The sequence below is a fragment of the Oncorhynchus masou genome, chromosome 3 (genome assembly GCF_036934945.1).
Source record: "Oncorhynchus masou masou isolate Uvic2021 chromosome 3, UVic_Omas_1.1, whole genome shotgun sequence".
Classification (NCBI taxonomy): Eukaryota; Metazoa; Chordata; class Actinopteri; order Salmoniformes; family Salmonidae; genus Oncorhynchus; species Oncorhynchus masou.
The window spans coordinates 32,592,321-32,618,081 of record NC_088214.1 but is presented as its reverse complement, the minus strand read 5'-3'; the positions used below and the strand labels follow the sequence as shown (position 1 = coordinate 32,618,081).

Below are 25,761 nucleotides of genomic sequence, written 5' to 3'. Positions count from 1 at the left end.
ACCCACACTGCTCACGCGCCCAAACGAGCGTCTGCGTTGCCAAGGGCTAAAATAGAAGCCGTTCCTATTTCCGACGCAGATCGCGCTGCAAGTCCTGCCTCTCTCATCTCCTCATTGGTTTATAGAAGCAGGTACCCATGTGCCATCTCCTCTTTGGTTATACCCATGTGGGTGATTGAAAGACTAAATGTTTTTCCGGTTGTCGTGGTAATACTATGAAAGTGTAGATGCCAATCACCATATAAGTTCAAAGATGAAAAAGCCTGGAAGGAGGAGAGATGACTAGAAACTATTCAGTTGGCAGTTTTATGTGTGGATTAATTGTCAGAGTAGAGGACCTTGTGCATTTCAGGTAAAATAACAACTCAATGTTAATATCCCAGGACGAATTAGCTAGCAACAGCAAGCTAGCTAAATAGGACAAATTAGCCAGCAAGTGCAAGCTAACTAGCTAAATTGCCATACATGTTTAATGCTTTTCAACCTGTCCCCAAATTAATGTCATTGGTTCAGAGTTTGTTTTGATATTTAAACCTGAGTGTCGTGATCGCGTTTGGTGTAGGGGGACAAAATAAATGTATGCACAATAGCCACGATGGCACACGCGCACAGCCAGTTTGAGTTCCGTGTAAGACCTCCTCGGCAAAAACGTCAAAATTCATGACTGGTTTCTTGAGTCATCTTTGGTTAATTCTGACTATTTTGAGGAAGTCTATAGTGCCTACGGCGTCTCAAAATGGAAAAACATTATTATTGCCACTTTTTTCTTGTTTTTCAAGCAAAGATATTTTAAGGGAGTATGCGAGCACACTCGTTCGTTTCGCCGAGCCAAGTTCTGAAACATGCTGACGCCGTAAGTCTGCATCCCAAATGGAGCCCAATTCCCTATATAGTGCACTACGTTTGACCAGGCTCTGGTGAAAGGTAGTGCACAATAAAGGGAATAGGGCGCCGTTTGAAAAGTGAACCTAAGCCTGTTCATATGGGCCACTATCTGCAGAAGACACCCAGTCTACAAAAACTCTTGGAGAAATTACTGAAGCCCATTTCGACTGGACATAACAGGCTTCTAGAATGACGGTCGGAAAAAGCACATAAGCTGACCGAAATAGGTTATTATGGGTGCCGTTTTGTAATATGGGGTTTTTGTGAGACGGAGGAGGTTATGTTCAAATTGCTTCATGAAATCATGTCAATTGATTCAATGACTATTCACGGCGCTTTGGCGTTTTAGGGTTTCAAAAAGGACCTCAGAACAGAAGGAATAGTCTTGTCCTTCAGTGATGTTATAACTGTAGTTCTATTGCAGAGTTGAAACCAATAACAGACGTATCATACCGTACAAGTGGGTGAAAGGAAATTGTTCTAGAAATGATCCCAAATACCCTTCGCTTGTCTAAAACGGTCCATATTTACTGTAGAATATCTTGAAATTATTTGTGGCACCTCTTGGTCTTTCTTTGGATTTCTTGAATTCCTCTGCAACCCCCAATTTCTAGATGACAACATGAAAAAAAAAACAGAGAGGAAAAGAGGTGGTAATGTTTAGAGGTACCTTTGTTTCACTGCCGTAAGTGAGACTGACAGCTAGCTCAAACGTAACCATGGCCAATGAGGGTGGGTACCACAGAGATCCGTATTGACAGACTATGTTGGGGTCAAACGTGCACTGGTCTCTGCCCAATCACCCCAGCCAGTTTACCCCTCCTAAATCTCTCATTTCATCTCGTGTACACTCCAACCACTGACAGAAAGGCTGAAATGCTGTACAGGCAATTTGACAATCAGCAGCCTTGTTTGAAGGAGAAGCAAAGTGAAGTGGCCTTGATTTTCCTCTGAGCATGTATCAAGGGTGGCATCCACACACAGAAAATCACTGACAGTCATCACAGGGAGCATAACACTGTTGAAACACTTCTCGCAAGAGAATCAATCTCCTATTGAAAAAAAAGCCTGCATTATCATCAGGATCTGCGTCAGCGCCAATACGTTCCTTTCCAACAACACGGTACATAGATCCGAATATGATCTAGCCTACAGTAGACTACACAAAAATGCAGTCTCAGCCCACCTTTACAGTAAGAGGACAGGGATTCAAACTAAGTTTCCCCAGACAAGATGCCCAACACCATCAAAACATCAGACTTGTGATGATCAAATGGGCCGTCTGTTGTCTGTTCCGGTAATTCCTTCTCTATTACATAGACGGGCTAATGCAGGCAGCACGGCACGGCACTGTGGAGAGATGGATTCAGTCAGTGATCCGATCTGTGAGTAGCCTGCAGTCCAGTGAGAGCACGGATAGAGAGCACTGATACGGACCCTTTCAGTCCCATTGGGTGGAGAGAGCAGTGATTAGAGGGTGGCTGGTTGTGCACCTCTGACTCGGTTTCCCCATGTTAAAACCATTAGGCCTAATCAGCCCATGCCAGTCTCTCTGGCGCTCCATGTCCGTCCGGAGGAAAGTGTGTGTTTCTGTCTTTCTTCTCCGGGGAGCAGAGGAACTCTGTCCACATCTCATAATCCTTAAACAAATCAGCAGATTCTTGAGGAGAAGCCAAAAACGCTGCCCACCCCTCTGATAGTGCTATCAGATCCAAACCAGGACTCATAAAAACACTTTAAAACGACCAATCTGCGTCGACACGTAACTGCCAAAATAAAAGAAACACCAGCAAAGGGCGTTGGGTCACCACCAGCAGACAGAAAAGCTTCAATTCAGCCCTGGAATAGAATCTACAAGTGTCTGGTGTTTGGTGTTTAATTTGGTGTTTTGTTCACGGCGGAGGAAAACGCCGTCTCAGGCGCCACGGCAGAATCTCCCATAAGTGTTCAATTGGGTCGAGATCTGGTGACTGAGACGTCCGTGCCATACGGTTCACATTGTTTTTACGCTCATCAAACCATTCAGTGACCACTCGTCATGGGGGCAGTTGCATCCTGGGAGCGAACACTCCCAAGGTGATCACTGCCCACCCCTCCCTCCCCGGGCGCTCCTTTTGGTTTTTACCCTGGCACGACACAGGAGATTCAAATAACCAACTCGTGACCACTCGTCATGGAGGGCAGGACAGATTTTGGGAAACTCTGCTCTAAAGGGATTGAGAGGACCTAAACCGTGCCAGGAAAACACACCCCACACCACAGCCGCCAGTACCTTTATTTACTCAGGTGTTTCCTTTATATTGGCAGTTACCTGTAGATGACCAAGCCTTGTCCGAGCCAAGAACGGACAACAGCGCAGGAGCCCTCTCTCATGTTTCTGTCGCATGAGGAAAACGCACGTACCCCCCCCCCCCCGGACAGGACGCCAGTCTATATTAACTAGCCTATATGGTAAGACTGTCTAAGACATTAAATCAGGTTGTGTATGTGTGTTACGCCCCACATCCCATCCTCCACTCAACACACACTTGATCTGCGATGATCCCAGAACTGTGTGCTTGTCGGGCGTCCACCGCCCTCACCTGTACCCTTCTCCGGGCGTCAGCACTTTCTAAATGAGGTACGGGTGGTTGCCACAGCAGAGGCGGAGGCGGAAGCAGCAGTGGGTAATGAGGATGATGCGAGTACATAGCTTACCCCAGCACAGCCATGGTGGCGGGCTGGCTGGCTTCCTCTGGACTCTCCTCGCCTACGACCTCATTACCAACCAACGCTCTTGACCCGGCTCGCACTTGTGTTGCAGCAGCCTATGAATGTAAATGTCAGAAACTTAAGCGCATAATGTATGCAATGGCAGTAAACCATATATACACCAGGGCATTTTGCAATACAGTCAACAACAACATTTCAAAAAGGTTGGGGGGGGGTGGACGTTTTACATTTTGCTGCGTTACAAAGTGGAAATAAAACCGATTTAATTGTCATTTTTTGTCAACCATCTGCACAAAGTACTCTGTAATGTCAAAGTGGAAGAAGAACTGAATTGTAATTATTATTATTATTGGAAAATAAAAAACACTAATATATCTTGATTAGATCATTCTTCGACCCCCTGAGTGAATACATGTTAGAATCACCTTTGGCAGCGATACCAGCTGAGAGTCTTTCTGGGAAAGTCTAAGAGTTTTGCACAACTTGATTGCATAATATTCACCCATTATTCTTAATTAAAGTACACAAAGCTCTGTCAGGTTGGTTGTTGATCATGGCTAGACAGCCATTTTCAAACCTTGCCATAGATTTTCAAGCGGATTTTAGTCAAAACTGTAGTTAGGCCACTTAGGAAGAACTAGGCCACTTAAGAACATTCAATGCCATCTTGGTAAACAACTCCAGAATATAAGCTGAAAGGTGATTTTGTCTCCCAGTGGAAAGCAGAATAAAGCAAGTTGTCCTCTAGGAAATGATGCAGGCACCACCGTGCTTGAAAATATGAAGAGCGGAACTCTGACGTGTGTTGGATTAGTGATGTGTTGGATTTGTCCCAAAAATAAAGTGTTGTATTCAGGACAAATAGTTCATTTCTATGCCATACATTTTTTCAGGATTACTTTAGTGCCATGTTGCAAACAGGATGCAGTGTTTTTCAATATATTTAAAAAAGACTTCCTTCTTTTCACTCGGTCATTTATGTTAATATTGTGGAGTAACTACAATGTTGATCCATCCTCAGTTTTCTCCTATCACAGCCATTAAACTCTTAACTGTTTTAAACTCGCCATCGGCCTCATGGTTAAATCCCTGAGCGGTTTCCTTCCTCTCCGGAAAGGAGAACCACTGGAAAACCTCCCGGGTCTTTGTGCTTGAATATGTGCTTGAAATTCACTGCTTGACTGAGGGACCTTACAGATAATTGTATGTGCGGGGTACAGAGATGGTGTCGTCATTTAAAAATGTTGTTAAACACTATTATTGCACACAGAGTGAGTCCATGCAACTCGTTATGTGACATGTTAAGTACATTTAGTCCTGAACTAATTTAGGCTTGCCAGAACAAAAAGAGTTCCACACTTATTATTGACTCAAGACGTTTAACCTTTTCATTTCTATTTAATTTGTAAAAATGTCTAAAAACACAACTCCACTTTGACATTACGGGACATTGTGTGTGGATCAGTGACACAATCTCAAATGTAATTCGTTTTAAATTCAGGCTGCAATTTAGGAAAAAGTCAAGGGTTGTGAATAGTTTCTGAAGGCACTGTGTCTATGATGTGCCAAATAAATGAATCTCCAGCTCAGGGCTCCAGCTATGCATTTGCTTTGCCAACTTGCTCCTGTGGCTAGCTTGCAGGATCAAGCTTCCTGATTACAACAGAAGCAATCAATACCCTTCCTGGATCAAGATCCCTGCTGCCTAAATTATTTGAGAGTCCAAAATGTTTATTTTATTTTATTTATATTTTCATTTGGACAAAAACAGCGCTCCTCGTGTGCACTGCCGGTAATACCATACACACCAGGTATGGTACAGGAACGGTTTGAAAGCATGAATATCTGGATAGTGCCCAACCCAAACATAATGTGCATGCTTTACCACCCTGTTTGTATGGGATTAACATTTCATTAAAGGTGATGGTGAACTGTGAGCAGCTAATAAGGTTACCGAAGCTACTGGCTAACATCACAACAGCAGAGGACATTGGTGGGGCTTCCCTGTTTAAACCCTAACGGAGACGAAGGGGCCCCGGCAGTTGGTGGCTGAAGGTTGAGGAGGAAGTACAGTATTGGGTTAGTTCATAGTGCCCTCTCTCCTCCCCTGTTCCTCCTCAGGCGGTGTGTAGGCTAAATGAGATTTCCTTGGTGTGAGTGGGTCAGCCGAAGGTCGTTCCTCTCTGGCTGGAGGAGCTGGTGTATCGATGGAGCCTGAGAGATGAGATGAGCGACAGGGCCACCAGTACAGCATTGTCTGGAGTGCCTCTCCTCTCCAACTCTGACATTAGGCTTCATCTCTCACAAAAACGGTTGCTATTTCTAAATGACACTGGGATCCAGGTACTGTATTCACCACCCTGACAGGCTCCGACGGACTACATGTTCAGTCTTAATTAAGGACAAGACACACCGCAACGATAGGACAGTCGCCCACTGCATTTAACTGTTCACTGGTCTGTTATGTCCTTTATTCTTCTTATTTGATGTGCAACGCGCAGATGTGTTTGTGCCACTGTAAACCGTACGTACCGAGGAGGTCTTTACCTGACAGGGCTATATCCTGTCCTGGCGCACACTAAACTCATCCTAGCTGGACCACCAGGTTTCCGGAGCCGAAACGCCATTCTGAGCCATTCTAAAGACGTCAGTCATTAAAGCCAGAGGGGAAGGAACTGCTTCTGGAAAAGAGTCGGCACTTCTGACCGACTCTGCCGCCTCCTCCGTCACATGACCACATCCTGTTGGCCAGAATAAGTCCACTTCCTGCTCTGTTACTTCCTGTTTATTCCAAGGTGCAGCCACTGCAACGGGGGGAAAAGCAGGAAGTTTTAATCGTGGGGGGGGGGTGTACAGGCCCAAGACCACAACAGTGCTACTGTTGAGATGACATGTAGCGAGATTGTGAGTTGACTAACATCCACCCAAACGCAGGGCAATAAAACATTGACAGGCACGAACAGCATAGCAATAGCTTGCCTACCTGTATTCTATTGTCCTGCACAGATCATGTAAGTCTACGGGGGTTTAGAGCAGCGCCTGTGCTCTCCTCCCAAATGACAGAAGGAGAGAGAGTAGCCGACTGTCTCAATGCTAACACCACAGTGCCTCCTTCTGGAAGAGAAGAGTATTAACTGTGGGAAAAATGCCCAGCATCAACAATGGACAAAACCTATGTCTATTCAAGGAAGGCTTTGGCAACCAAGCAGCACACAAACACTCCCACATTGTGGGATTCATTTCCTCAGAGAAGCGACCAAATGCTGGTGGGGGTCGATTGAGCGGCTGCATGATTTAATACGACACTATAAAGACAAGTGCTTTCTGTCATCAGGTCCTCTCTCTTTAGAGATAAAGTTCCTAGAAGATGTGATAGTGGCTGCAGGCAACTCAGGGCGAACTACAGTACGTCCCCTCGAGCCAGTGGTCGCCCGAAGAGAACACCCAGTAAGGACGTCTCAGTGTGTGGCTGTGTAAACAGAACGCGCCGCCACGGTGTCTGTGATTGTGTGCCGCGTTGGCCTAGCAACCACTTCCTGAATCCTCCCTGGACCAAGAGGCTACTCCTTCCCACAGACGAACCACAGCTGGCTGGCATTGGTGACTCACTGTGGCAAACCCTGGTGGCTGGACACCACGCTGTGTGTGTGTGTGTGTGTGTGTGTGTGTGTGTGTGTGTGTGTGTGTGTGTGTGTGTGTGTGTGTGTGTGTGTGTGTGTGTGTGTGTGTGTGTGTGTGAGCGAGGGAGAGTGTGTGTGTGTGTTCCGTGTGTGTGTGTTCTGTGTGTGTGTGTGTGTGTGCCCGCGCGCGTGCGTGTGTTCTCCTGGCTCTCTGGGCATGGGAGCAGAAGCAGCCTCCTGGGATTAACATGGAAAGTCCAGTGTTTGCGGTGTCATAAAACCAGGCTAGTGGTTTCCTGTTTGACTCGGCGAGATGTTGAGATGAGCTGTTACATAGAAGACAAACTGCCCGATGAAAGACACACAGTCTGCCACTACTGACTGAATGAGTGCAGCAACGGCAGAGCAGGACAGTCTCAAAGACTATGTACCAAGAGAGACCTCTGCTGGTCAAAGGTAGAACGTTCCCCGACAGAGAGAGGACAGAGGACACCAAACTGTGGCAGCATTCAGGGCTGACCTCGGATCACACCCCCATCCATATGATTCTATCCATTATGGTCCCAAAGAAACAAAAACTGATCTCAGAGAGGCACTTCTATTCTGAAATGCTTCATGAATATGGGCCCCTACACTTGGCTACATCAGACAGATTGTCTCTCTACCCAGTATCAACCACACAGTACATGTGTATCCTGTTGTCAGATGACATTTTTTACAACCTTTATTTAAAAAGGCAAGTCAGTTAAGAACAAATTCTTATTTACAATGACGGCCTACACCGGCCAAATCCGGATGACGCTGGGACAATTGTGCTCCGCCCTACGGGACTCCCAATCACGGCCGGTCGTGATACAGCCTGGATTCAAACCAGGGTGTCTGTAGTGACGCCTCAAGCACTGAGACGCAGTGCCTTATATACCGCTGGGCCACACTAATCATGTTCTGCTTCAGTTGGGGCTCAGGGTGAGGCTAGAGAAAGTGCAACAACAAAATAGCCCAGAGTTCAAACTGTATGCAAGGGAGCCACATCAGATAAGACCACACAGCTGTATCAGGTTTGGGTTTCTATAGCGGTTGCTAGGTAGTTGTGGTCGTGGTGCTCCTAAAAACATGTAGGTCAACAACAGCTGCTCTTAAAAACCACGCCTTTTAAATGTTTCACTAACACAGACACTTTCAATAAAATAAAAAAAGGTTGGAATATCAGCTGATATGAATCATCTGAGAATCACTTGACGGCGCCTGCATGCTCCGAGACACATCATTATGAAGAGGCGCGTTGTGGTGACGAAACAGGCCGTTGTTCTTTCACCGACTTCGAGCTGAGGGGAAAATAATGTAGTTACACCTAGCTTCAATAAGAAAGGACAAGTCATCAATACGCAATTTCAAAAGGCAACAAATAAGTCACTCAAAAGATAAAAGGCATTACAGTCGGCCAGATTGGGAGTTGCGCATTCAACCATAGTTGAGAATGAGATGTAACAACAGAGGGGAGAAAGTAAGGACATGTTGCACTTACAGGTGTACACCACAGGAGGGCAGCGGTGTTCCTCTGTACTTTCACCCTGTACTTTAACCCCGCACTTTAACCCTGCACAACTTCTACGACTTCATCGACTTGACAAACGCACACAAAAAGGTCTGTTTTATTGCGACTGTCCGAGTTTGGTATGAAATCAGTCTTCATTTTCAGGAAATACAGGAGAAAAGGCCTTTACAAAAATATCCTCAGTGCGCAACAAATACTCAGAGCTCGAGGGAGGGAAGGAGGGCGTGAAAGAGGGAGAGAAGGGAGGTTTAAATTCAATATGATTGACATACCCTTCGATCTGTGGGCACCCTATTCCCTTTACAGTGCATTATTTTTCACCAGGGCCCATTCGAATCTGGTCAAAAGTAGTGCACTATATAGGGAATAGGGTGCCATTTGGGATGTGCATTTCCAGACGCCTATTGACCTCTCATACATTCTCTTTGTCTCCACCTCACTGATCTCACACCTCTGTAAGATAACCACCAACACAACCCTGATAGGCCCTTATGTTCATGGTGACAAGATAAAGCAGCAGATCCGGGGGACCACTGGAAGGGCAAACGGGGCAAATAAATCAGATTTGTCCTGTAGTTTTAAAACAGCAGTCGTAAACCAACCATGTGTCTGTGAGGGGATACAGCGCGATAACCTCCACACAACGGCCGCGAAGAAACCGTTATTACGCTAAACGCAAAATAGAAGACAGAATTCTTTCCTTTATGTGATATTGCTTGGTACTACATTTCTGGAAAATCACAAACTGCTTAAATATCGCAAGTCTATTTCCACACTGAATGACCCGGATGACAAATGAGGCATAGCCTACTTGAGCGGCGCAAAAAAAAAAAAATGACTTCAAGAAGGAGCGAAGAGCTTGTGTCTGAAACGATCTCTGACTGATCTTGGCCTCCGTGTACAGATCCTCACTCGGAGAGTTTTGCCCCTAAAAAGACTTGTTACATTATCATCAACAGTGCTCTGGCCACAGACCCATGACAGAGCAGGAGAGCCAGCCAAAAGCCTCATCACCACAGAGCAGATCAAAGGCTCGGCTCAGCGCACATTGTCTCATTCTCTCGCTCGTTGCAGTCCTGCTCACCTTCCCCCTGACTGCATGAATAACCATGACTCGGGTTAACGTGGTGAGTGTTCCTCTAAATGGAGGGGGGGGGTTGAATGTAGGTGCGACAGACTGAACTGTTCCCGACACACCACCGTTACAAAGCTCTACTTTCTGAGATTCATACCGGCTCCATGGAAACCAAGGCCAACAAGGAATACTGTCACCAAGGCACTAGTGAGACACCTAGAGTCACTGGGTGTGTGTGTGTGTGTGTGTGTGTGTGTGTGTGTGTGTGTGTGTGTGTGTTTGAAAGGCTGGCTTTCATTAACACACTGACCACACCCACTGCTTGGGAAGTACAACATCTGGCTTGTAAAACACACAAGGAATATTCCGTTTTAACTGAAGGAAACTCTCGCTTAGCATTTGTTACCCTTTTCTGTACATAGTTCTATAAAATCAGTCAGTGATTTTCTTGACAAATGTTGTTCACGGGGGTCTTAAATGAGCAACGTGCCCAAATGACGAATACACAGGGCCAGCTTGCTTACACGACGTTCCAATCTAAAACACATTAGACGCAATGGAAAACAATTCACATCGAACGTTCCGCCTCCGTTCAGACTTTAAACCCCTCTTCAAGTGGTGAACTGGTCCAATGTTTAAAATGGACACTTGTCCTTTGCACCCAGCAACATACACACGGTATGATTCATGTAATTGACTTAGCCTCCACAGCTGAGACCCACCGCAAATAAATAGTCTGTCTGACGAGCCGAGACACTCCCCTGGGTACCACTACAGAGACCTAACAGAGTCTCTAGACCTTTCTACCAGGTGTTGAAAAAAAAAGTTGGTAAAAAAAAGTGCGAATGAGTGTACATTTTGGGCCAGTAACTCCCAGCACCACCAACGGCAACAGCATTGCAGTTTGTGTGTTTAAGCGTCTCCTATAGACCTTTCTACAAAGCACATCTTGATGGTGTCCGTACAGGCTCGTATAGAGGACATGTTGTTGTTCCTGTTAGGGGCGGGGCCCAGGAGGAGTAGCGTGGAATAAACGAGGTCATCCGTTGGCAGCTCTGAAGGGCGTCTTTGAGGATGGAGACCGAGACAGATAAATGATATTCCCTGTGTGTGTGTGTTTCACATACATACTCTAAGCAGACAGCGTGGTGCATGACCTGTTGATTTGTGTCTGGGGCATTTGTGTTCTCGCTATGGTTTCAAATCAAGTGATAAAAGCAGCCCAGGCATGGTCTAAGTCAAGTTTTGTGTCCAGTTTGAACAATGTAAAAACCCCACAATCCCATCGTTTTTCTTTCTGCATAACTGTAATAAATATCAGTGTGTATTATAGCCGGGGTCAACATTCTTAAAATGTCTGTGTCCCGAAAATCAATGCACTCGTCAGACAAACAAGCGGGCCAAATATAGTATCCCCACATTTGTGTTTTCGTGGATATAGCGTGGGCTAACTAGCCAGCCATTTCACTTCGGTTACACCAGCCTCATCTCAGGAGTTGATAGGCTTGAAGTCATAAACAGTGCAATGCTTGACGCACAACGAAGAGCTGCTGGCAAAACGCACGAAAGCGCTTTTTGAATGAATGTTTACGCGCCTGCTTCTGCCTACCACCGCTCAGTCAGATACTTAGATACTTGTATGCTTGTATGCTGGGGCGGCAGGGTAGCCTAGTGGTTAGAGTGTTGGACTAGTAACCGAAAGGTTGCAAGTTCGAATCCCTGAGCTGACAAGGTACAAATCTGTCGTTCTGCCACTGAACAGGCAGTTAACCCACTGTTCCTAGGCCGTCATTGAAAATAAGAATTTGTTCTTAACTGACTTGCCTAGTAAAATAAAGGTAAAATAAAAATAAAAAAATAATAAAAAATTTAAAAAAAATGCTTGTATGCTCAGTCAGATTATATGCAACGCAGGACACGCTAGATAATATCTAGTAATATAAGTTTAATGCAACTTACCTTGGCTTACTGCATTCGCGTAACAAGCAGTCAGTCTCCTTGTGGAGTGCAACGAGAGAGAGGCAGGTCGTTATAGCGTTTGACTAGTTAACTGTAAGGTTGCAAGATTGGTTCCCCTGAGCTGACAAGGTAAAAATCTGTCGTTCCGCCCCTGAACAAGGCCGTCATTGAAAATAAGAATGTGTTCTTAACCGACTTGCCTATTTGAATAAAAGGTATATAAAAAAAATAACATTTTAATGAAAAAAATATAAATATATATATATATAAAAAATAATATTAAAAAAATAGGCAAATTGGCACCCAAAATACTGATTTCCGATTGTTATGAAAACTTGAAATCGGCCCTAATTAAATCGGCCATTCCGATGTCACATTCAGACAGGGTTTTCCAGTCATAGGCACACTGAGGCACTTGACAGTGGTTTGACTGGGGTCCATCCCAAATAGCTCCCTGTTACCCATATCCCTATAGGCCCTGCCATTTGAGATAGAGTATTTTATGACGTGTTGGGACAAGCAGGGCCTTTCAAGTCTCCCCTGGGTTTATTTAACCTCCTGGCCCTCCTGTCTGTTGGTGTTTGTTGGTCTACACACTGCAGACAGACATGTATATTGGTCCCTCTACATACTGCAGACAGACATGTCTATTTCAGATCGGGGTTCAAACACCATTTGACATCTTTGCTGTAGCTTGCATAAAGAGCCATATGGGCAGGGTTCACAGTTTTGGGAGTATGATAAATGGTCCTTTAAGCCAGGCAAGCTTAATCAAGCACAGGTCATAAAGTATTCAATATCAGGTCAAGCCCACTGGTCCATCCACCCTGGGTCTCTCATGTCAAGCACTGACTGATGGACAGGTGTGTGTGTGTGTGTGGGGGGGGGGGGTCTGTTTTATCAGCCGAGGACTCGTATGCACAGGACACACATTGTATGGCACTGTCCAAAGAAAATCTTACATGCAGGTTCCTTCTCAACAATAAAAGATACGAACATTAAGTAAATGGCTCAATAGAATAGATTTTTTTTTTGTTGCATATGTGCAATATAGGAAGGCACAATTTATAGTCAAATAGTTCCACGTATCAGGGAAGGAGGGATTGGGGGGGGGGGGGGGTGTTTAAATTTTGCAGTATTAGTAATAGTAAATAAGAGTCTGGTAGCAGCAATTGTGATGTGTGTGTGTGTGTGTGTGTGTGTGTGTGTGTGTGTGTGTGTGTGTGTGTGGCATGAGTGTGTGTGCAGGCGCGCGTGAGTGCTAAGGTACCGACAGTCAGTGCAGGTGGTCAGTCCAGTTCGAGTGTTCAGCAGTCTGATGACTTGTAGATAGAAACGGACTCTGAGCCTGTTGGTATCCGACCTCAGGCTCCATTACCATCTGCCCAACGTTAAGCGACTGAACACCTATTGGCTGGGGTGTGCGGGGTCCTTGATAATGCCGCAGGACTTCTTCATGCAGTGTTTCAAGTAGATGTCCTGGATGGGTGGGAACACGGCCCCAGTGATGTATTGGGCCGTCTTCACCACCCGTTGAAGGGCCTTGCAGACGTGGACAGAGGAATTCCCGTACCAGGCCGTGATGCAACCGGTCAGGATGCTCTCAACGGTGCAGTGGTAGTATTTGGAGAGGACCTGGGGTGGCATCCCAAATTTCTTCAGCCGCCTTAGGAAGTAGAGACGCTGTTGCGGCGTCTTGACAAGACTGGTGGTGTTGTTGGTTCATGTCAAGTGCTCAGTGATGTGGACGCCGAGGAACTTGAAACTGCGGACTCTCTCTACTGCAGTTCCAATGACTTCCTGAAGTCAACAAATCAACTCCTTTGTTTTGCCGACATTGAGTGAGAGGTTTTTGTCCTGGTACCACAATGCCAGTTCACTTACCTCCTCCCTATCGGCGAACTCATTGTTGTTGGTTATCAGACATACAATTGTGGTGTCATCAGCAAACTTGATGATGGGAGTTGAAAAGCCACGCGGTCGTGGGTGAACAGGGAGTAAATACAGCAAAGGGCTGAGGACACACACCTGGGGGGCCCCTGTGTTAAGAGTCACTGTGGCAGAGCAGTTGTTGACAATCCTCACAGCTTGTGGTCTGCCCGTCAGGAAGTCCAGGATCCAGTTGCATCATCCAGACCCAGGGCTCTGAGCTTGGTGACGAGCTTGGAGGTAACAATAATGTTGAATGCTAAACTGTAGTCAATGAACAGCATTTTCGCATAGGTGTTCATCTTATCCAGATGTGTTAGGGCCGTGTGAATGGCATCTTCTGTGGATCTGTTGGTGCGGTAGGTTCATTGGAGTGGGTCCAGTGTACCTGGCATGCTGGCCTTGATGTGGGCCATGACCAGCCTCTCGGAGCACTTCATGATGACCAGGGTGAGTTCAGCGATAGTCATTTGGGAATGTCACCTTGGTTCTTGGGCACTGAGATGATGGCGGTGTCCTTGACGCAAGTGGGGACAACAGCCTGGGACAGGGGACAGGTTGAAGATGTCCCGGAAGACACCGGCCAGCGCACACGGAGGTCGTTGCCTGGGATGCCATCTGGGGCGGCGGCTTTGTGAGTATTCACTCTTTTGAGAGTTTTCCTCAAGTTGGCCTTGAAGAACGAAAGCACCTGGTCATCCAGAGCATTCCTGGATGCCTCGGTGTTGTCCGCCTCGAAGCGAGCATAGAATGTGTTAAGCTCATTGGGGCCGGAGGCTTCGGTGGGCACCACACATCTGGATTTGCCTTTGTAGTCCATGATAGCCTGTAGTCCTTGCCACATGCATCGTGAGTCAGTTGTCGAACATTGATTCTTGTACCAGAGTTTGTACGTGTCACCTGGGTTCGATCGATTGATATTTAATGCTGCACTATGGGCACTCAGATTGTTATGTATTTTTCTGTTCATCCAGGGCTTTTGCCTGAGGTCTGCCCGGATTGTTATTGTGGGTTCAACACCAACAACCAATTTCCTAATGAAGCATATTCCTCAATGTTGATGGATGAGTCCTGGGTGGAAGAATATTCTAAATCAGCATTGTCAAAACAATCCTGCAGCATTGAGTCTGCCTCCTCTGTCCAACGCCTCACTATTCTCTGTGTTGGTGGCTCCCTGGAGTTGCTGCTTGTCGGCAGGGAGTAGGAACATAGAGGATTTGTAAACGTCACAGATGTTTGTGCACACATGGTCCAACACGTTTCCTCTCGTGGGGCAGAATACATGGTGATACTTTGGAACAATTTGTTTAAATTTACTTGGTTAAAATCTCCCGCGACAATAAAGCCTGCTTCCGGTGAGAGGATGCTAGCGGGCTAATGTTTTTGTACAGTTTGCTGCCTTGATGTGTGCTTGTGGCAGTATGTACACAGCTGTGCTAATAACACACACGATCGGGTGAGCAGGAACTCAAGCGGTTCTGAACTTCAGTACAACAAGAATTGTTGATGAGGAAGCATACACCCCCCCCCCCCCAAGCTTACAAGAAGCAGCCGTTCGAACCATATGGAAAACGTAAAAGCAGTCTGGTTGAATAGCAGAGTTGAATGAATTGTCAGTAATCCATGGCTCTGTAAAAACAAAGACACAGCATTCCCTGAAGCCTCGCTCCCTGAAGCCTCGCTCGATGCCTCGCTCCGAGTTCAAAGTTTATTATCCAGATACTGGGCATTCGCCATCAGGATACTAGGAAGGAGACCATGTAGCCTGTCTTTTCAGCCTAGCTTGGAGACCCCTTTTCCTTCTTCATCGCCAGCGTTGCCTTCGGTCGTCTCGGCCAGGAGCAGCAGGTAGGAATTGGAACGACGGGCACCATCCTTAGCGCCACTATCTTAAAATATATCACATAGTTTGCTCTGTGTGTGTGTCCAGGGAAATGATTGAGTGGTAGTGGTCTGTGCAGCTGTCTGCCCAGACACACGGAGTCCGCTGTGTGTGTGTGCGCTCCGCCCAGACACATGGAGAATTTGGGGTTAACACAGCATGGCCCTGTAGAGGTCACGACCCCAGGAGTGTGCAGGGACATGCCAGTCACCTGACACCTTGGATATGGTGGAGTGTGTGTGTGTAGATGTGTGTGTGTGTGAACGGCCAACTATCTTCCAGCTCTCTGGGAAAATACTAGGCAGGGTAAAGAGGGCATTGGCTGACCGTTAAAGGGATACTTCAGGATTTTGGTAATGAAGCCCTTTATCTACTTCCCGGGAGTCAGATTAACTTGTGGATGCCATTTTTATGTCCTTGCGTGCAGTTTGAAGAAAGTTGCTAACTAGCGATAGCGCAATTGCTAACGAGCATAAGTGCAATGACTGGAAGTCTATGGTAACAGGAAGTCGAAGGTGACTGCTCGTAGATTTACCATAGACTTCCAGTCATTGGTACGCGAAAGTACCTCATCCTTCATACTGGATCCAGAGACATAGAAATGTATCCATGAGTTCCATCCAACTCTGGGGAAGTAGATCAAATCCAGACGTATCCCTTTAAAGACAGGAATGCCATCAAGGCTCAAGGCTGGACTGTGGGCCAGAGGACAGGGCAGGGAACAGAGGGAAGGAAAGACGCACAGCATATGGAACAACACTCGGTGAATCCCTGAGCTGTCTGCCACCATTCCTTGCAGCAACAATGACACACATTGCTCATCGGGCCAACCACTCATTCCCCACAGTCTTTAAAAAGCATCTAACACATGTCAGAGATGCGGTGAGAGTTGCCAGGAGAGTACGAGTCATGCAAAGTGGTTTTAGGCCTTGCGGCCTAGTACAGCAACGTACAGCTACAGAAATAACTTGAGGTCAGATAAATGCCGTAACCACAGAACTGGAATGAGTAGAACGGGCATCCCCATTCAAGTCAACTCATTCGGGTCAACTCATTCTATTCCTTTGGCTGTAGCCTTGAGTCTCAATTAGAGGTAGACCCAAAGTAAACAGCATAGTGGGTCAATTTCCGCAACAGCTACGAGCGCTGAAGCGCCAGGCCAAACGTCTCCCCTGTTAAGGTCATGATGCTTCCACGCTGTAACAGCGTGAAGCTAACTTGCACGCATGTGCAGATGCTGTGTGTGACCGTGCGAGAGCGGAAATCTCGCGTCTCGTGGAAACATCATTGCGACGAGTCCACATTTAAGTAACACTTCAAATGGTAAACAGACAGCCGGGTACGCATCGCGTTCACTGACCACGCACTGACGCATAAACGTCTAACCCCTTCCTCGTCGAGAGAAAGCAGCTCCCAGGTCAGCTACTATGTTTACTTAATTCACCCATGACTAATCAAAACCGCGCCCCCCCTCCTCCACTCCCTTCCTCTTCTGATTAATTCAGTAGGGTCAACATGAGAGCAGGGAAAAACAGCTGTCCCTGCCTCCCAGTCGCCACCCATCCATCCCCCTTGACCAGAATCCGATCCTGTAATCCGGCCATAACCTAATCGACACCAGCGAGGCAACACAAACGCTCGAGACAGTTTATTTCCTGCCACAGTTTACGTTACATCACACAGTGACAGCGAGCGGGAGAGAGGGAGGAGAGGGTAAGGGAGTCACCCGCATGTCACTGTCCCCAATAGAGGTTAAAACACAACACTTCTCTCCTCCACAAATTGCTGTTCTCAAACACACCCACAGTTCAAAAGACTTGGATGTTGTTTCTTTGTTTATTTGCTCGGTAGCGTTAGTCGGCGGTACCTGCGCCAAACTCCGGTGTTTCTCAGCCTACAGCTTGTTCTCCATCGTCTTTTTAATTAGTGAGCCAAAATGTTCCCGCCACTTTCTATTTCCATGACTGATCCAAACGGGTTGTTATCATGTCTCTCTCCTGTCTCTCTGCAGCAGACATACAGCAACCCATTGGGGCGGCAGGGAGCCTAGTGGTTAGAGGCAGGGAGCCTAGTGGTTAGAGGCAGGGAGCCTAGTGGTTAGAGGCAGGGAGCCTAGTGGTTAGAGGCAGGGAGCCTAGTGGTTAGAGGCAGGGAGCCTAGTGGTTAGAGGCAGGGAGCCTAGTGGTTGGGCCAGAAACCGAACGGTTGCGAGATCGGATCACCGAGCTGACAAGGTAAAAATCTGTCGTTCTGCCCCTGAACAAGGCACTTGACCCACTGTTCCTAGGCTGTCGTTGTAAGTAAGAATGTGTTCTTAATTGACTTGCCTAGTTAATTTAAGGTTAAATTAAAAAAGTGAAAAAAGCGCATATAGAATCATGACAATACCAAGAGTTTTAATGCATATCGGTACCAAGTTGTGATATGGTTTTGTGAGTACGCTGGCAACTCCCAACACACAAAGCCTAGACAGCCCCCAGACCAGGCAGTGAACTCTGGTCAGAATCACAGCATTATACTGTCAACTCAATCAGTAAGGTTGTGTGAGGAGTAAGACCTGCATTCACAGAGGAACTCTGGGGCATGAGCCAGAGGGTGCTTCACTAAAGGCACCCTATACCCTATATATTGCACTACTGTTGACCAGGAGCCATAGGTCAAAAACAGCTAGACAGCAGCTGGAATTAATAACAATGAGCCGTTCATTGGAGGTCTCCAACCGAATGAATGGATGACCAACTAATGGATGACCAACAATACTATGTTGTGTCAAAAAGAACATCCTTGAACGGTCGCTGTGATAAAGCTGTCATGTCACATAAAATGACACTACACCCGGTCATACAGGACACTACACCCGGTCATACAGGACACTACACCCGGTCATACAGGACACCCGGTCATACAGGACACACGGTCATACAGGACACACGGTCATACAGGACACACGGTCATACAGGACACACGGTCATACAGGACACACGGTCATACAGGACACACGGTCATACAGGACACACTACACCCGGTCATACAGGACACACTACACCCGGTCATACAGGACACACGGTCATACAGGACACACGGTCATACAGGACACACGGTCATACAGGACACACGGTCATACAGGACACACGGTCATACAGCACACTACACACGGTCATACAGGACACACGGTCATACAGGACACACGGTCATACAGGACACACGGTCATACAGGACACACGGTCATACAGCACACTACACACGGTCATACAGGACACACGGTCATACAGGACACACGGTCATACAGGACACACGGTCATACAGGACACACTATACCCGGTCATACAGGACACACTACACACGGTCATACAGGACACTACACACGGTCATACAGGACACTACACACGGTCATACAGGACACACTACACACGGTCATACAGGACACCCTACACCCGGTCATACAGGACACCCTACACCCGGTCATACAGGACACCCTACACCCGGTCATACAGGACACACTACACCCGGTCATACAGGACACACTACACCCGGTCATACAGGACACACTACACCCGGTCATACAGGACACACTACACCCGGTCATACAGGACACACTACACCCGGTCATACAGGACACACTACACCCGGTCATACAGGACACACTACACCCGGTCATACAGGACACACTACACCCGGTCATACAGGACACTACACCCGGTCATACAGGACACTACACCCGGTCATACAGGACACACGGTCATACAGGACACACGGTCATACAGGACACACGGTCATACAGGACACACTACACCCGGTCATACAGGACACACTACACCCGGTCATACAGGACACCCGGTCATACAGGACACACGGTCATACAGGACACACGGTCATACAGGACACACGGTCATACAGGACACACGGTCATACAGGACACACGGTCATACAGGACACACGGTCATACAGGACACACGGTCATACAGGACACACGGTCATACAGGACACACGGTCATACAGGGCACACTATACCCGGTCATACAGGACACACTACACACGGTCATACAGGACACACGGTCATACAGCACACTACACACGGTCATACAGGACACACGGTCATACAGGACACACGGTCATACAGGACACACGGTCATACAGGGCACACTACACCCCGTCATACAGGACACACTACACACGGTCATACAGGACACACTACACACGGTCATACAGGACACACTACACACGGTCATACAGGACACTACACACGGTCATACAGGACACTACACACGGTCATACAGGACACTACACACCCGGTCATACAGGACACACTACACCCCGTCATACAGGACACACTACACACGGTCATACAGGACACACTACACACGGTCATACAGGACACTACACACGGTCATACAGGACACACTACACCCGGTCATACAGGACACCCTACACCCGGTCATACAGGACACACTACACCCGGTCATACAGGACACACTACACCCGGTCATACAGGACACACTACACCCGGTCATACAGGACACCCTACACCCGGTCATACAGGACACCCTACACCCGGTCATACAGGACACACTACACACGGTCATACAGGACACTACACACGGTCATACAGGACACTACACACGGTCATACAGGACACTACACACCCGGTCATACAGGACACACTACACCCCGTCATACAGGACACACTACACACGGTCATACAGGACACACTACACACGGTCATACAGGACACTACACACGGTCATACAGGACACACTACACCCGGTCATACAGGACACCCTACACCCGGTCATACAGGACACACTACACCCGGTCATACAGGACACACTACACCCGGTCATACAGGACACACTACACCCGGTCATACAGGACACCCTACACCCGGTCATACAGGACACCCTACACCCGGTCATACAGGACACACTACACCCGGTCATACAGGACACACTACACCCGGTCATACAGGACACACTACACGCGGTCATACAGGACACACTACACGCGGTCATACAGGACACACTACACGCGGTCATACAGGACACACTACACGCGGTCATACAGGACACACTACACACGGTCATACAGGACACTACACACGGTCATACAGGACACACTACACCCGGTCATACAGGACACCCTACACCCGGTCATACAGTACACACTACACCCGGTCATACAGGACACACTACACCCGGTCATACAGGACACACTACACCCGGTCATACAGGACACCCTACACCCGGTCATACAGGACACCCTACACCCGGTCATACAGGACACACTACACCCGGTCATACAGGACACACTACACCCGGACACACTACACCCGGTCATACAGGACACACTACACGCGGTCATACAGGACACACTACACGTCATACAGGACACACTACACGCGGTCATACAGGACACACTACACGCGGTCATACAGGACACACTACACCCGGTCATACAGGACACACTACACCCGGTCATACAGGACACACTACACCCGGTCATACAGGACACACTACACCCGGTCACAGGACACACTACACCCGGTCATACAGGACACACTACACCCGGTCATACAGGACACACTACACCCGGTCATACAGGACACACTACACCCGGTCATACAGGACACACTACACCCGGTCATACAGGACACACTACACCCGGTCATACAGGACACACTACACCCGGTCATACAGGACACACTACACCCGGTCATACAGGACACACTACACCCGGTCATACAGGACACACTACACCCGGTCATACAGGACACTACACACGGTCATACAGGACACACTACACCCGGTCATACAGGACACCCTACACCCGGTCATACAGGACACCCTACACCCGGTCATACAGGACACACTACACCCGGTCATACAGGACACACTACACCCGGTCATACAGGACACACTACACCCGGTCATACAGGACACACTACACCCGGTCATACAGGACACACTACACCCGGTCATACAGGACACACTACACCCGGTCATACAGGACACACTACACCCGGTCATACAGGACACACTACACCCGGTCATACAGGACACACTACACCCGGTCATACAGGACACACTACACCCGGTCATACAGGACACACTACACCCGGTCATACAGGACACACTACACCCGGTCATACAGGACACTACACCCGGTCATACAGGACACTACACCCGGTCATACAGGACACCCGGTCATACAGGACACACGGTCATACAGGACACACGGTCATACAGGACACACGGTCATACAGGACACACGGTCATACAGGACACACGGTCATACAGGACACCCGGTCATACAGGACACACTACACCCGGTCATACAGGACACACTACACCCGGTCATACAGGACACCCGGTCATACAGGACACACGGTCATACAGGACACACGGTCATACAGGACACACGGTCATACAGCACACTACACACGGTCATACAGGACACACGGTCATACAGGACACACGGTCATACAGGACACACGGTCATACAGCACACTACACACGGTCATACAGGACACACGGTCATACAGGACACACGGTCATACAGGACACACGGTCATACAGGACACACGGTCATACAGGGCACACTATACCCGGTCATACAGGACACACTACACACGGTCATACAGGACACACGGTCATACAGCACACTACACACGGTCATACAGGACACACGGTCATACAGGGCACACTACACCCCGTCATACAGGACACACTACACACGGTCATACAGGACACTACACACGGTCATACAGGACACTACACACGGTCATACAGGACACTACACACCCGGTCATACAGGACACACTACACCCCGTCATACAGGACACACTACACCCCGTCATACAGGACACACTACACACGGTCATACAGGACACACTACACACGGTCATACAGGACACTACACACGGTCATACAGGACACACTACACCCGGTCATACAGGACACCCTACACCCGGTCATACAGGACACACTACACCCGGTCATACAGGACACACTACACCCGGTCATACAGGACACACTACACCCGGTCATACAGGACACCCTACACCCGGTCATACAGGACACCCTACACCCGGTCATACAGGACACACTACACCCGGTCATACAGGACACACTACACCCGGTCATACAGGACACACTACACCCGGTCATACAGGACACACTACACCCGGTCATACAGGACACACTACACGCGGTCATACAGGACACACTACACGCGGTCATACAGGACACACTACACGCGGTCATACAGGACACACTACACGCGGTCATACAGGACACACTACACGCGGTCATACAGGACACACTACACGCGGTCATACAGGACACACTACACGCGGTCATACAGGACACACTACACCCGGTCATACAGGACACACTACACCCGGTCATACAGGACACACTACACGCGGTCATACAGGACACACTACACGCGGTCATACAGGACACACTACACGCGGTCATACAGGACACACTACACGCGGTCATACAGGACACACGGTCATACAGGACACACGGTCATACAGGACACACGGTCATACAGGACACACGGTCATACAGGACACCCGGTCATACAGGACACCCGGTCATACAGGACACACTACACCCGGTCATACAGGACACACTACACCCGGTCATACAGGACACACGGTCATACAGGACACACGGTCATACAGGACACACGGTCATACAGCACACTACACACGGTCATACAGGACACACGGTCATACAGGACACACGGTCATACAGGACACACGGTCATACAGCACACTACACACGGTCATACAGGACACACGGTCATACAGGACACACGGTCATACAGGACACACGGTCATACAGGACACACGGTCATACAGGGCACACTATACCCGGTCATACAGGACACACTACACACGGTCATACAGGACACACGGTCATACAGCACACTACACACGGTCATACAGGACACACGGTCATACAGGACACACGGTCATACAGGACACACGGTCATACAGGGCACACTACACCCCGTCATACAGGACACACTACACACGGTCATACAGGACACTACACACGGTCATACAGGACACTACACACGGTCATACAGGACACTACACACCCGGTCATACAGGACACACTACACCCCGTCATACAGGACACACTACACACGGTCATACAGGACACACTACACACGGTCATACAGGACACTACACACGGTCATACAGGACACACTACACCCGGTCATACAGGACACACTACACCCGGTCATACAGGACACCCTACACCCGGTCATACAGGACACACTACACCCGGTCATACAGGACACACTACACCCGGTCATACAGGACACACTACACCCGGTCATACAGGACACCCTACACCCGGTCATACAGGACACCCTACACCCGGTCATACAGGACACACTACACCCGGTCATACAGGACACACTACACCCGGTCATACAGGACACACTACACCCGGTCATACAGGACACACTACACCCGGTCATACAGGACACACTACACCCGGTCATACAGGACACACTACACGCGGTCATACAGGACACACTACACGCGGTCATACAGGACACACTACACGCGGTCATACAGGACACACTACACGCGGTCATACAGGACACACTACACGCGGTCATACAGGACACACTACACGCGGTCATACAGGACACACTACACGCGGTCATACAGGACACACTACACCCGGTCATACAGGACACACTACACCCGGTCATACAGGACACACTACACCCGGTCATACAGGACACACTACACCCGGTCATACAGGACACACTACACCCGGTCATACAGGACACACTACACCCGGTCATACAGGACACACTACACCCGGTCATACAGGACACACTACACCCGGTCATACAGGACACACTACACCCGGTCATACAGGACACACTACACCCGGTCATACAGGACACACTACACCCGGTCATACAGGACACACTACACCCGGTCATACAGGACACACTACACCCGGTCATACAGGACACACTACACCCGGTCATACAGGACACACTACACCCGGTCATACAGGACACACTACACCCGGTCATACAGGACACACTACACCCGGTCATACAGGACACACTACACCCGGTCATACAGGACACACTACACCCGGTCATACAGGACACACTACACACGGTCATACAGGACACACTACACCCGGTCATACAGGACACTACACACGGTCATACAGGACACACTACACCCGGTCATACAGGACACCCTACACCCGGTCATACAGGACACCCTACACCCGGTCATACAGGACACACTACACCCGGTCATACAGGACACCCTACACCCGGTCATACAGGACACCCTACACCCGGCCATACAGGACACTACACACGGTCATACAGGACACCCTACACACGGTCATACAGGACACTACACACGGTCATACAGGACACTACACACGGTCATACAGGACACACGGTCATACAGGACACACTACACCCGGTCATACAGGACACTACACACGGTCATACAGGACACTACACACGGTCATACAGGACACTACACACGGTCATACAGGACACTACACCCGGTCATACAGGACACCCTACACCCGGTCATACAGGACACCCTACACCCGGTCATACAGGACACCCTACACCCGGTCATACAGGACACACTACACACGGTCATACAGGACACACTACACACGGTCATACAGGACACACTACACACGGTCATACAGGACACACTACACACGGTCATACAGGACACACTACACACGGTCATACAGGACACACTACACACGGTCATACAGGACACACGGTCATACAGGACACTACACACGGTGTTGCAAGACCCACGTTGAAAGAAGAATGTCGGTCTACAATTTCAACAGAATAAAAACATTAACACTGTAAACGAACACACTCATACCAGCAACAGGACAAACAACTCATCACACTACTAGCAGGATTGCAACATCCATGGTGTAAGAGGAACATCCGACCTTAATTGAATCAGTGTTACTGTAACAAGCCAAGCCTACATCCGGTAGAGGTTTCAACTTGCATGTATTCCCATATCCCCGCTCAATACCAAATCCTCGTGGTTGTGTGTTGCGGTGACACTGACACTGTGATTATGATACAGCCCAGTGGC

At 48.4% G+C, this 25,761-nt stretch overlaps 1 protein-coding gene across 1 annotated transcript in view; it reads right to left on the bottom strand.

Moving 5' to 3' along the window:
• LOC135514833 (partitioning defective 3 homolog) overlaps positions 1-25,761 on the bottom strand; it is a 250,086-nt gene that overhangs the window by 166,902 nt on the left and 57,423 nt on the right.